The sequence below is a fragment of the Suricata suricatta genome, chromosome 14, assembly GCF_006229205.1.
Source record: "Suricata suricatta isolate VVHF042 chromosome 14, meerkat_22Aug2017_6uvM2_HiC, whole genome shotgun sequence".
Lineage (NCBI taxonomy): Eukaryota > Metazoa > Chordata > Mammalia > Carnivora > Herpestidae > Suricata > Suricata suricatta.
In genome coordinates this window covers 86,384,693-86,398,592 of record NC_043713.1, presented here as the reverse complement: position 1 = coordinate 86,398,592, position 13,900 = coordinate 86,384,693, and the positions used below count along the sequence as shown (strand labels likewise).

General features: G+C 44.3%; 2 long non-coding RNA genes across 2 annotated transcripts in view; both read left to right on the top strand.

Annotated features, from left to right (window-relative positions):
- The window catches only part of LOC115278172, a 13,214-nt gene extending 11,030 nt beyond the window's left edge, over nt 1-2,184 (top strand). Inside the window, exon 3 of the long non-coding RNA XR_003902738.1 lies at nt 2,154-2,184. This is a non-coding gene — a long non-coding RNA (uncharacterized LOC115278172). The remainder of the gene's footprint in view (nt 1-2,153) is intronic.
- A 9,354-nt stretch (nt 2,185-11,538) lies between these two features.
- LOC115278173 lies at nt 11,539-13,311 on the top strand. The gene is made up of 2 exons (XR_003902739.1): nt 11,539-11,612; nt 12,985-13,311. It is a non-coding gene; the product is annotated as an uncharacterized LOC115278173 (long non-coding RNA).
- Nucleotides 13,312-13,900: the final 589 nt, after the last annotated feature.

The following is a 13,900-nucleotide window of genomic DNA, read 5'->3' as shown; positions in this document are numbered from 1 at the left end:
ACATATCAGATAAAGGGCTAATATCGAAAATGTACAAGGAACTCACCAAACTTCACAATCACAAAACAAATAATCCAGTGAAGAAATGGACAGAAGACATGAACAGACACTTCTCCAAAGAGGACATCCAGATGGCCTACAGACACCCAAAGTAAAAGTTTCTAAGTGACAAAGAGATCAAAGCAACGTAAGTGGTTAGTTTTCAGCAGGGCCCCTTCCTTCACCTCTCTCCTCAACAGCATCAGGTGTCACCATTTCCAGGTGTGAAAGCAAAAGGTCAGAAATTACTTCTATGTACCAGGGGCATTTCTGTGAGCGATAAAAAGCATTCAAGTGTTTATATACCACCAAGAATATGATGTATTAATAAGAGTTAATCTTGGTTAAACATTCAACTACCATGCAGCCGGTTCTTTTTAGATGCAATGAATAAAAAAAAATTAATGTGTGTACCACAGCTTACATATATTAATGGCAGATATTTAAGTGTGACGCATGAATTCTTTATTAATGAAGAGAACCTTCAGTGCTGGCAAATGAGATTGTCACACTCCTCCATTAGTCTTGCTGTTTTATGATCTCTCTGGAAAGCCACTGACACTATGCATCGTATCTAAGTGTTAGAGATTTTAGCTCTACATTCTATTGATCCATATAGCCTCAATAAATGTTAATAAGCATATAAGATTTTTTTTAAATATATAGAAGAGGATTATCTTATCTCTGGGTAATGGATTGTTTTATGTCTCTGCATTTTGAAAATGTTCTATTAAATATATGCATAGCAGTTTAAGATTTTTAGACTATACAGACCTTGAAATCTGAGTCCTCATTACTGGGAGTGTGATTTTGGACAAGTTTCTTAGATGTTTCCTCACATGTAAAGTCCCAAGTGATAGGATTCCTATATTTGGTTGTATCTGTATTCTGAAAAAGGTAAGCTGAAAAAAACAAACATCTACGACTCCTGGACTGTACGGTACTTTAATTATATCCACAAAAGAGGTTTTTAAAATACAACGTGGTGTAGTTTTTTTTTTCCTTTTACTTCAATGTCCTTTAGTAGCAATCCTAGAAGAAAATGCTATTTTTAGGAGTATGTTCAACTGAAAAAGCTTTTTCATTTACATTTAGGCAATTATTCTTTTTGACAGAAGGTAAGCAAAGTAATGTCACATGATAAAGCCCCCATCAAGCATCTCCTACTTGAGCATGAATTCCAGAGGCTCTTTTTGCAGCTTTCATCCAAAATACATTTGATCTCCTCTGTGACTCTGGAACTTTCTATATCTTCCTTTTTGGGGTAAAGGAAAAGGAAACCATTGAGAGTGTAGACTCGAAAGTTCAGAAGAGGATGGAGCCTCCGGTGTTCTAGATGCAGACCACTAGGCTCCTGACTGCTGTTTAAGGAGACTGTGGTCCAAGGGCTTTCTCTAAAGTTAACAGGTTTTCAGTTCCGGATCAGATCAAGAGATGGCATCCCTGCAATCCATAAAATGGAGAGGGGGTGGCTCTGGGTGAGAGCGCTCCTTGGGGACATGGAGATGATTGAGCTGGTTCCCACATGTGGGGGAGTGAGGAGCTTGGGGATGTTGGCCAACTTGACGACCTTGAAGGCCACTGCCCTGTGGTCCATGATGCGCTGTACTCCCGCCCCACCGTGTGGGAGGCTTGCTCGGCCAGTGATGGTTTTCCACCTCTGTCTCCATGTTGTTTCACGTGGAAAAGGGTGTGTGGCCCCCATGCTTCCCAGCACCCTGCCGGCCAGGAATGCAATCGTGGCAGTTGAGGGTGGAACATGGAACGAGCTGTGGCCCTCAGGAGACCCCAGTCCCTCTGCCTGCCCGTGGGGGTCCTGGGTGCTTGTGTAATTTTTAAATTGCTTATTAGTTGGCCCATGCATTGTTCAGTAGCATGTTATTTAGCCTCCATGTATTTGTGCTCTTTCCAGATTTTCTTGTGGTCAATATCTAGTTTTGTGGTACTGTGTTCAGAAAAGACACATGACTCTGATCTTTTCAAATCTGTTGTGACTTGTTTTATAACCTAAATTATTCTGGAGCATGTTCCTTGTGGACTTGAAAACAATGTGCGTTCTATTCTAGGATGTAATGTTCTTTTATTAATATTAAAATTTTATCTTTATTTTTTAGAGAGAATGTGGGCAGAGAGAGAATCTGAAGCCAACTCCAGGCCCCACGCTGTCAGCACAGAGTCCAACTCGGGGCTCAACCCCACAAACCATGAGATCATGGCCTGAGCCAAAAATGGATGCTTAACCAACTCAGCAGCCCAGCTGCCCCTAGGATGTAAGGTTTTGTATATATCTGTTAAAGCCATCTGGTTTAGTGTGTCATTCAAAGCCACTGTTTCCTTGCGGATTTCCTGTTTGGATGACCTATCCATTGATGTAGGTGGGGTCTGAAAGTCCTCTAATATTATTGTATCACCACTGATCATTTCCTTTGTTTAAAACTGTTTTGTTTGGGTGCTTCCATGTTGGGTGTATATATATTTACAGTTGTCATATCCTCTTGTTAGATTGTCATCTTTAGTATCATTGTCACTTGTTACAGTCTTTGTTCGAAAGTCTAAGCTCTCTTTTGACATCTATTTGCATGCCCATCCCCTTTCAATCTGCAGGTGTCTTTAGGTCTGAAATCAATCTCTTTTAGGCCTAATTTTAAACCCATTCTTTACTCCTCTCCCAACCCCATGTCTTAGGTATGTGGTGTCATATTTTACATCCCTGTATTTTATGAATCCCTTGACTAGTTTTTATGGGTAAACCTATTTTTACTGCTTTTGTGCTTCCAACTTTTCATGTTCTTAATGGTCTTTTTCACTCAGAGTTCCTTTTAATATTTCTGTAGGGCTGGTTTAGCAGTCCCAGACTCCTTTAGTTTTTGTCTGAGAAACTCCTCTCTTTCTTTACTCCTTGCTGGATAGAGTATTCTTGGCTGAAGATTCCTTTTTTCAGCACTTTGAATACATTATGCCACTGTCTTTTGGACTGCCAAGTTTCTGCTGAGAAATTGGATAGATTTATGGGTTTTCCTTGTATGTAACTCTCCCGCTACTGCTTTAAAAACATTCTTTATCACTACATGTCTTGGTGTGGACCTCCTTGGCTTGATTTTTTTGGTGGGGGCAATCTCTGTGCCACCTCGATCTTGATATGCTTCTTTCTTCAGATTAGGGAAGTTTTCAGCTATTCAATTTTTTTTTTTTTTTGCCCTTTTCTCTCCTCCACATGTGGTCCTTATAATGTGAGTGTTATGCTAGTGGAGTCACTGAGTTCTCTAGGTCTACTCATTTTGCATAATTAGTCTCATTTGCTCAGATTTCCATTACTCTGTCCTCCAGGTCATTAATTCTTTCCTCTAGCCTGCTCTTTATTCCATCAAGTATATGTTTAATTTCATTTATGTTCATCTTTTTTCTCTTTAAGGGTCTCACCGATGTCTTTCAGTCTTTTCTCAACTCCAGTGACTATCTTTATGATTAAATTCTTCATCCAACATGCTACTTCTATCCATTCCACTTGGGTCTCCTGCCATGGTTTGGTCCTGTTCTTTCATTTGCTCCCCTCTGTCCCCCTCTTGTCTAAGTTCCTGTATTTTTGTGTTAGAAAAGTAGCTATGTCTGCTGCTTTTGAAAGTAGTGGTTTTATGAAGTCCTGTGGTGTCCTGCAGGGCAGTAGGACCTGGCCCCTCAGGGAGTGTCTTCTCTGTGTGTTGCATGTGTGTCCTCTCATTGAGTCTTGGCCTCTTTTTTCTTCAATCCAGTTGTCTACAGAGGCTCGTTGCCGGTTGAGGGCAAGGTTTGGTCCCTGTGACATAGGTTTTAACCGGGTGTGTAATAGTCCTCTTATGAAAGAAGCAGACCTTCTGCCGCAAACTGAGTTCCTGCAAAATACACAGGCTTCCACCAATCTTTTGTGGGGAGGGGACCCACAGCACTGGGACGGAGGCAAGGGTGACGGGGAAGAAAGCATTTCCCCAAAGTGCATCAGGGGGCAGGTGCTGGTGTAGGTAAGTTAGGCAGGGAGTGTCCACACACTGTTCCCAGGGGTTGGGGGAGGCAGATGGTGCCTACGAGCATCTTGGTTCCTAGGAGGCTTCCGGCCCATTGCTGCCTCTCCATGCCATCCTCTGAGATGAGTAAATTTATTCTCCCGTCCAGTACATCCCAGATGTTTTCCAACTGTTTCCATGCTGATCTCAGCTGGCTGTTTATAGTGCTGTCTCCTCATGCCCTCTGGGTCCTACCAGAGTCCAGCCACCAGTTTTATTTTTAATGATTTATTTTCAAGAGAGAGCACATAGGGGAGGGGCAGAGAGAGGGAAAAATGGAATCCGAAGCAGGTGCCAGGCTGTGAGATGTCAGCACAGAGCCCGATGCAGGGCTTGAACTCACAAACCATGAGATCATGACCTGAGCTATAAACCAAGAGTCAGACGCTTAACCGACTGACCCACCCAGGCATCCCTAGTCACCAGTTTTTAAAATTCTAGGCTGGGGGGTGGGGTGCCTCAGCGGTGAAGTTGGTGAGGCATCTGACTCTTCATCCTGGCTCGGGTGGGGAGCTCATGGTTCCTGAGTTTGAGTCCCGCATTGGGCTGTGTGCTGATGGTGTGGAGCCTCCTTGGGATTCAGTCTCTCCTCCTCTGCCCCTCCCCAACTTGTGCTCACTTGCTCTCTCTCAACTTAAAAACAACTCTAGGCTCTGATTCCCAGTGGCTGTAAGAACCTGTGAAATTAAACGCCTTTCACTTTCAAAGCTAAACGTTGTGGGCATTTGCTGTCTTCCTGGGGGCTCTCTGGTGTGGGACTCTGTCTCCGCCCTTCCTACACTCTTGGTGGCCTCTTGTCTACCTTTAATTGTGGAATTTCTCCTTGTCAGTCTTCGGGTCATTTTCTGTGGTCTGGAGGCTGATGTATGGTTTCGTTGTAACCCGAGGAGGAGTATGCTTAGAATCCTCCTAATCCATCAGCTTTCCCTCAAGTGGTGTGAGTTTTGTTCTGGATATCGAGCCCTTCTAGGGTAAATGATTTGCAAATATCTTCTCTGAGAAGGTTGCCTTTTAGTGGTGTTGGTTTCCTTCATTGTGCAATAGCTTTTTGGTGTGATATCGCATTTGTTTTAGGTTTTGTTGCCGTTGCCTGAGGAGACTGATCCAAAATATGTTGCCAAGACGGAGGTCCTTTAAGAGCTGACTGCTGGTCTTTAATCAATTTTGAACACCCTTTGGTATATGGTATAAGAAAGTGGTCTAGGTTTTCCAAAACCACTTACTGACCAGTCTTTTTCCCACTACACATTCTTGCCTTTGTCGTAGATCAATTGACTATATATGCATTATTTCTGAGCACTCCTTCTCTTGGTCCTGTGTATTTTTGTGCAAGCACCGTGCTGCTTTGATTACTATAGCTTGACAGCAGAGAATATGACATCTCTAGCATTGTTTTCCTTTCTCAAGATGGCTTTGGCTATTTGCGAGGGTCCTCTTCAGTTTCTTAAAAATTTTAGGATTCTTTCTTCTGTGAAAAATTCCATTGGCATTTTGATAGAGATTGCACTGACGTGGCAACAGCTTGGAGGAGTACAGACATTTTAACTCTCTTCTTCCAATCCATGAGGATAACTTAGCACTCAGGTCACCCTCTTCAGGTTTCAGACTTTAAGTCTTTCATCTTCATGATTAAATTTATTCCTAGGTATTTTTTATGCAATTATAAATGGGATTGTTAATTTGATAGCTATTAGTACAACTGATATCTGTTAATTTGGCATCTTTTAGGACTTTAATTGTAGTTGTTTGGGAGTTTTAGGGTTTTCTATATGTAGTATGTCATCTATGAATAGTGAGTTTTATTTCCTTTCAAAGCTGGTTGCCTTTCCCTTGTCTTGCCGATTTGTTCAGACTGGGACTTGGAATACAGTGGCAAGAGGTGGGCATCCTTGTGTTCTTTCTAGAGGAAAAGGTTTTAGTCTTTTATGGTGGAGGGTACAGGCTGTGGGTTTGTCCTTTATGGCCTCTATTGTGTTTAGGTATATTCCCTCTATCCTGACTTTGTAGAAATATTTTATAAATGCATATTGAATTTTGTTAAATGCTTTTTCTACATCTAATGAGCTAATCTAGAATTTTTTAATAGTGTATTGTCAAGTTGGTTTCCATATAACACTCAGTGCTGTTCCCCAAAAGTGCCCTCCTTCATGGCCATCACCTTACTTCCCCTTTCCCCCTTCAGCCCTCACTTTGTTTTCAGTATTCAAGAGTGTCTTATGATTTGCCTCCCTCCCAGTCCCTCTTTTTCCCCACGTCCCGTCTAAGTTTCTCCAGATAGACCTATGAGTGAAAACATATGGTATCCATCCTTCCCTGCCTGACTTATTTCACTTAGCATTTCACCTTCGAGTTCCATCCATGTTGCTATGAATGGCCAGATTTCACTCTCTCATTGCCAGGTAGCATCCCATTGTATATGTAAACCACATCTTCCTAATCCATTCATCAGTTGATGGACATTTAGGCCCTTTCCATGATTTGGCTATTGTTGAAAATGCTATGAACCTTGGGGTACATGTGCCCCTATGCATCAGCACTTCTGTATCCCTTGCGTAAATTCCTAGCAGTGCTATTGCTGGGTCATAGGGGAGTTCTACTGATAGTTTTTGAGGAACCTCCACACTGTTTTCCAGAGCGGCTGCACCAGTGTACATTCCCACCAACAGGGTAGGAGGGTGACCATCTCTCCACACCCTCGCCAGCATCTACAGTCTCTTGATTTGTTCATTTTGGCGGTGCTGAGTGACATGACTTGGTATCTCCGTGTGGTTTTGATGTGTATTTCCCTGATGCTGAGTGACACTGAGCATCGTTTCATGTGTCTGTTGGCCATCTGGATGTCCTCTTAGGCATAAGACATGAACAGTCACTTCTCCAATTTCTTCACTGATTTTTTTTTTGGGGGGGTGTGGAGTTTGGTGAGTTCCTTGTAGATTTTGGATACTAGCCCTTTATCTGAGGTCATTTGCAACCATTTATTTCCCATTCCATAGGTTGCCTACTAGTTTTCTTGTTTCCTTTGCAGTGCAGAAGCATTTTATCTTGATGAGGTTCCAATAGTTCATTTTTGCTCTTGGTTCCCTTGCCTTTGGGGATGTGTTGAGGTCAAGGAGGCTGTTTCCTGCTTTCTCCTCTAGGGTTTTGATCTAGGATTTTATTTTTGTTTAAAAAGGTGTATCACATGGGCACCTGGGTGGCTCAGGTCATGATCTCATAGTCAGTGAGTATTGAGCCTGGAGCCTGCTTCAGATTCTGTGTTTCCCTCTCTCTCTGTCCCTCTTCTGCTACACTCTATTTTTGAGAGACACAGACATTAAAAAAATTAAAAATGTACATCACATTGATTTGTGGATATTGAACCATCCTTACATCCCTGCAATAAATCTCCTTTGATCATGATGCCTAGTCCTTTAAATATATGGTTGACTTTGGTATAATTTGAGGATTATGTTCATCAGGACTACATTTCTTTTACAGTGTCTGTTTTTGGTATCAAAGTAATACTGGGCTCATAAAAAACATTTCAATATTTCTGAAATTTGAGAAGGCTAGTTTTTAACATGTGTTGATAGACTTCACTTGTGAAGCTGTCTGGTCCTGGACTTTTTTTGTTTAGTTTTGAGAGACAGCGAGTGAAGGGGAGGGTCAGAGAAAGAGGCAGGCACAGAATCTGAAGCAGGCTCTGAGCTGTTAGCACAGAGCCCAACATGGGGCTTGAACCCACCAACTATGAGATCATGACCTAAGTCAGATGCTCAACTGATTGAGCCACCGAAGTGCCCCTGGACTTTCAATTTATTTGTAATCAATTATTTAGATGTTCTAGTTGTGATTCAGTGTTGGAAGGCTGTGTGTTTCTATGGTGTCAGCTTTAACTTTCATTTTGGGGCCTGATCTTATGTCTGGATAGAGATTTATCAATGTTATCTTTTCAAAAATATCAGCTTTTAGTTCTGTTGATTTTGTCTACTTCTCACTTTGGGGTTTTTCTTATTTTTGAGTGTGTGGGTGAGCATGAGAGGGGAAGAGAGAGGGGAATGAGGTCAGAGGTTAAATGAGTCACCCAGGTGCCCCTCTTACTTCTTCAGGTAGGTCTGTGTCACTATGCCCTTCCCTTTCAGAACTGCTTTGATGGTGTTCCACTGATTTGGGAAAAGTCCTTCCACTTTCATTGGTTTCAAGGTATTTAATTTCCTCTCATTTCTTGACCTATTTGCTTATAATTAATATTATGCTGGTGAAGGCCTCACTGAGGACTTTGAGACCAATGAAGGGGTCATGGGGGTGTCTAGAGGAGGAGGAGCAGGAAGGAAGCCAGCTCCTATAACCGAGGGAAGAGAGCTTTGTCGTGAAGTCAGAGGGACAACTGTGGGCCACAAAGGGTTAGGGATCGCTCAGGACCTCTGGACTCTGGTGAGCTGGGGCTCTGTGGAAGGTGTGAGCACAGCAGCAGCCTGTTGCACTTGGGTGGCACCATCCAGTGAGACTAGACTGTAGGCCAGACCAACGGCCACAGCACACAGCTCCTGAGGAATCTGCTTCAGCCACCAAACAGATGGTGAGGGCAGGGGCTGGGTGGCAGTAGGTACAGTGCTAAGGCAGGGTCAGAGCCTTATTTGGTGGTTAATATCCATGGACCAGCTACAGAATTTGCAAGATGCCATGTCCCCAAATAATGAATTTCTAAATAGTGACAGAGCACAAAGACATCATGAAGCTACCTGGTCCTGGGAGGGGGGGGGGAGGGTGACAATAAGAGGGAGGCTGATGCTTGCTGAATGGCTGGGGAGGGGCAGGAAAACAGCCTCCTGGCCCTTCAAGCCAGATAATTATAAACTAGTTACTCTCAAAAGTGGAGGAGGTGTTAGGTAGGAAATATGCCTACAAGCAACCTGCATTGTGACTTTCTGGGCCTGATGGGATTTAAATTTTGCAGCGTGGCAAAACCAGAGATTCTAAACTTGGAAGAATTCTCTACCGACATGTCCACACATATGCTATTTGCTAATAGTTACAACCTCCAACTTTTGCACCAAGGTCACAGAATCAGGTGCAGGAGACGTGGGCTGGTCCACATGCTGCCAGTCTCAGCCCAGGGTGGAGGGTGGGATTAAAAAAAGATCTTTGACAAAGCAGGGAAGAGTATCCAATGGAAAAAAGACAGCCTCTTCAACAGGTGGTGTTGGGAGAGCTGGAGAGCAACATGTAGAAAAATGAAAATAGACCACTTTCTGACACCATTCACAAGCTCAAAATGGATAAAGGATCTGAATGTGAGACAGGAAACCATAAAAACCCTTGAGGAAAAAGCAGGAAATAGCCTCCTAGACCTCAATCACAGCAATTTCTTCCTCGACACATCCCCAGAAGCAAGGGAATCGAACAAAAATGAACTACTAGGACCTCGTCAAGATAAAAAGCTTCTGCAAGGCAAAGGAAACAATCAAGAAAACTAACAGGCAACCAACTGAATGGGAAAAGGTAGTGGCAAATGGCATATCAGATAAAGGGCTAGTATCCAAAATCTACAAGGAGCTCACTAAACTCCATACACGAAAAATGAATGATCCAGTGAAGAAATGGGCAGAAGACCTGAATAGACACGTCTCCAAAAGAGGACATCCAGCTGGCCAACAGGCACATGAAACGATGCTCAACATCACTCATCATCAGGGAAACACAAATCAAAACCACACTTAGATACCACCTCACACCGGTCAGAGTGGCTAAAATGAACAAATCAAGAGGCTATAGATGCTGGCGAGGATGTGGAGAGACGGGCACCCTCCTACACTGTTGGTGGGAATGTAAACTGATGCAGCCGCTCTGGAAAACTGTGGAGGCTCCTCAAAAAACTATCAATAGAACTCCCCTGTGACCCAGTAATAGCACTGCTAGGGATTTACCCAGGGGATATAGGAGTGCTGATGCACAGGGGCACATGTACCCCAATGTTCATAGCACTGTCAACAATAGTCAAATCATGGAAAGAGCCTAAATGTCCATCACCTGATGAGTGGATCAAGAAGATGTGGTATATATACACAATGGAGTACTACGTGGCAATGAGAGGGAATGAAATCTGGCCATTTGTAGGAAAGTGGATGGACCTCGAGGGTGTCATGCTAAGTGAAATAAGTGAGGCAGAGAAGGATAGATACCATATGTTTGCATTCATAGGTCTAACAGGAGAGACCTGGTAGGGGACCATGGGGAGAGGAAGGGGGAAAGAGAGCAGGGGAGAGTGAGGGGCACAGATCAAGGGAGACTACTGAATACTGAAAACGAACGATGGACTGAAGGGGGAGGGGGAGGTGGGAGGGGGCGATGGTCATGGAGGGGAGCACTTGGGGGGAGAAGCACTGGGTGTTGTATGGAAACCAATTTGACAATAAACTATTAAAAAAATACAAGTGCAACAATGAAAATGTATAGGTTCAAATAATGCCTGAAATTAAAATTTGAGAGCACAAGCAGGGCAGGGTTGGGGGAGGATAGAGACACACAGACCCCAAAACAAGCTGTAGTCTCTGAGTTGTCAGCACTGAGCCTGATGTGGGTCTCAAACCAACAAACTATGAGATAGTGACTTGAGACACCAAGGCGCCCCAATGGATGCTTGATATTTTAAAAAGTCAATTATTCCTATATCTATACATATCCCTTTTCATATAAAAATTACTGTTTGGGTGGAATTATTTTATAGAAAGCTGGTAATTCATTTTTAATGCTGATTTCATTTTTCTTGTTCTCCCACAAATAATTATCTGCAAATAAAGATCTTGCTTCCCCTTAGCCCATATTTGTAAAGTATAATGGGAAAAATACAATAGCACCAAATGTCATACAGAGAATTAAAGAATAAACTGTGTGTCTTAAATACCTGGTGAGCTGCACCTGTTATGGGATACTTAAAGATGAATCCCCGCCACCCACAGACACACCAGCAGATGCCAGTTCCTCAGCTCCCTGGCCCCGAAATACAAAGCTTGTCTTCTGGCTTATTGGACACAGTGTGATGGAATGACTCCAAAGACCTAGATTCCTCCCCAGAGGCAAGGAGCTAGTGCCAAGCTCAATGGCTGCAATTTTTCGTCTGAAGAGGTTACAAAGCAAGCAAATTCAACCCCTCTGGAATGCTGTCCACCAGAGCCAAAGAGCACAAGCCTTTTGTTCTCACGATCACAGCTGCAGTGAAAATTTTACAAAAGCGACTCTATTGTGGTGGGGTAGGGGAAGAAGCCACTGTGAACAGTCTTCAGTCAAAAGCAGGATTTGTGAACGAGTCATGATCCCTTCGTTGTGAAAGTACTCTCTTCCATCCCTGCCCATAAAACCCTCTTCACCCTTTCCCTGCAACAGTGTGCCTCCACCAGGGACCTTTGCTAGGCAGTAACGGTGCCACATTGATTTAATGACCAGGTGCATAACTTAACCTTTATTCATTTATGGGTCCCTTACAGCTGTCCCCACGCTCAGAAATTGTAAAAGGAAAAGACGGCTTTCTTGGCCTTTGAAGTCCTTACCTGAGAAAAGGTTTGTACTTTTGCCTTTTTCTCCCTGAACCATTTCCAGACGTTCTGGAATGCAGAGTCCGCAGGTGACAAGAAGGGACGACGGGGTGGGAACAGAACAAATTCTGGAAGAAACAGAAGTCCAAGGAAAGGGCTAAACGTTCTGAAATAGAGCAGCATTGGGGCAAAGCGTGGAGCTGGTTGCTCCCCGGGCATGCCTGGGGCCAGTCCAGGACCCTAAAAGCCCGGAGGGGGGTGGGGCAGGTCCTGGGCAGAGACTGGCAGCATGCGGGTGGTGCACATTTGTCTATACTTGGGTGTCTAGTAAATGAAAGGGAAATCCTAGATACAGGCATTTGTTCAATATGTACACATTCTTGGTCCCTTCCTACACAACGTGTATGTAAACTTTGAGTATATGTGGGGGAGGGGAAGACCCTCCCAAACAGGCTTGGTGGGGACCACGCAGACCCCAATACAGAGCCATCTCGTGAACTGTGAGATCCATGGCCAGAGCTGAAATCGAGAGTCAGATGCTCAACTGACAGTCACCCAGGTGCCCCTAAAACGGTCCTTCAAACAAATTTCAGAGATGAGGTGCATGGGTGGCCCAGTAAAGCCTCTGACTCTTGATTTCAGCTCAGGTCATAAACTGCTGGTTTGGGAGTTCAAGCCCCACATTGGGCGTGCTGCCCTTCCCCAGCATTCATGCTCCCTCTAAATTCAGGGAGAAAAATCTTCAAATGGTGGTGTTTCCAACTATGTGTCCTCTAGCCTGCCTGTTCCCCACAAACTGACATGAAACCTGGTCTCCCAGGGCTGACCTAACAGGCTACACGATTTTAACCCTGCTGTGCCAGCCCTCTGGGAGTCTGTTAATGGAAATCTACAACTGCTACTTGATTCATGCCTTTCCTGAGGCACTTAATGGCCATTATATTGCTGTTACTTTGGGCCTCTGCCTTTTTAACCTGGTGAAGTTTGTGTCGTCCAGACTCCAACAATTTCCAGTGAAGCTAATGATGGCAGAAGGAAGTCTAACCAATACCATTGCAGGAGGATCCACATTCCTCCAAGTCACTAGAACCAGCAAGAGAATTTTATACCTGCAAGACAAGACAGGGATAATGGCCCCTGAGAGCAAAAAGCAGTTGCAGGACGTACTGCTGCCCTGCATCGTCCCTTGAAGATAAAGATCTTGGAAAGGAGAAGAAGGTCTAGGAAAAACAAGGACTTAACTCCTGGGGAGTCCTTGGTCTGAGGCAAGAGTTCAAATGTCTCTACACTCTTAGAGACCAATATACCTCCCAAAAAGTAAACAGACAACCCTCAGAGAGGAAGGGCTGTCTGGGCAAAGTTTGAACTTAAAGCCTGATAGTATTTCTATTTTCCAGGAGCCCAAAAAGAAGCTTGACCCTGGAAGAAGGCAGTCTAGGATGGTCTCACGACAAGTATCACCCACGAGGGACCCCCTAAGGGACCCAAGGATGCTCACCTACTCTCAGCCCCTCACCCTTTGCAAAACTGCATTTCTGTCTTGGACACTTCCTTTTGGAGGATGGACATTCATCTTTTTTGTTGGCTCAAGCTTTCTCTGTAAGCCCCACCTGCTTTCTCTGGAGTGTCACTGTCATAGCCATGTCCTCAAGAACCTGGTCTTCCAGGTCCGGTAAGGCGTGGAGCAGTAAAAGCACCGGGCTGTGCCTTCCCCCACCTCCACAGCAGCTGTCCTGTGGGGTTTAGTAATGGGCTCATATGGTTCTGGGCTCATATATTTGGTATTGTTGTAGGTTGGTTTCTCTTTGTTTCTTGACCCAACTGCCAACCCTCGCTAGCCTGGTCCCCTTCTTACAAGAGGAGCGTCCTGGAGAGCAGGTGACAAGGGGGCTCCCACAGGCCTCGGGGTGCAGGACGCCTATCACAGATCGTGCTTTCTGAACCACACAAGAAAAATCCCGTTAATCTCCTTTACCACAATGCATAGTGTATTATTGAGTAACTGATACACTCAGTTCCAGTCCTTTGATCTCTTGGCTTAAAAGATGCTGTGTTGCTAAAGGTTTCCCAAGGCTGGGAAGGGACATTCCAGGCAGATAGGGGTGTGGGTCCCTTCTCGTGGCTCCCACTGTCCCTGAAGGGCTTTCAACAGTCCCTGAAAGGAGCTGGGATTCAAGCACGCATTTTAAGGATTAAAAGGATGGGGGGCAGGGGGAGAGGCTGGGAAAACCAGGGAATTCGGGCTCCATCCCCTGAGCTAATTCATCTACGTCCTGCTCTGTGGTCACCATCGTGCTGCGTAGAACGGGGTCT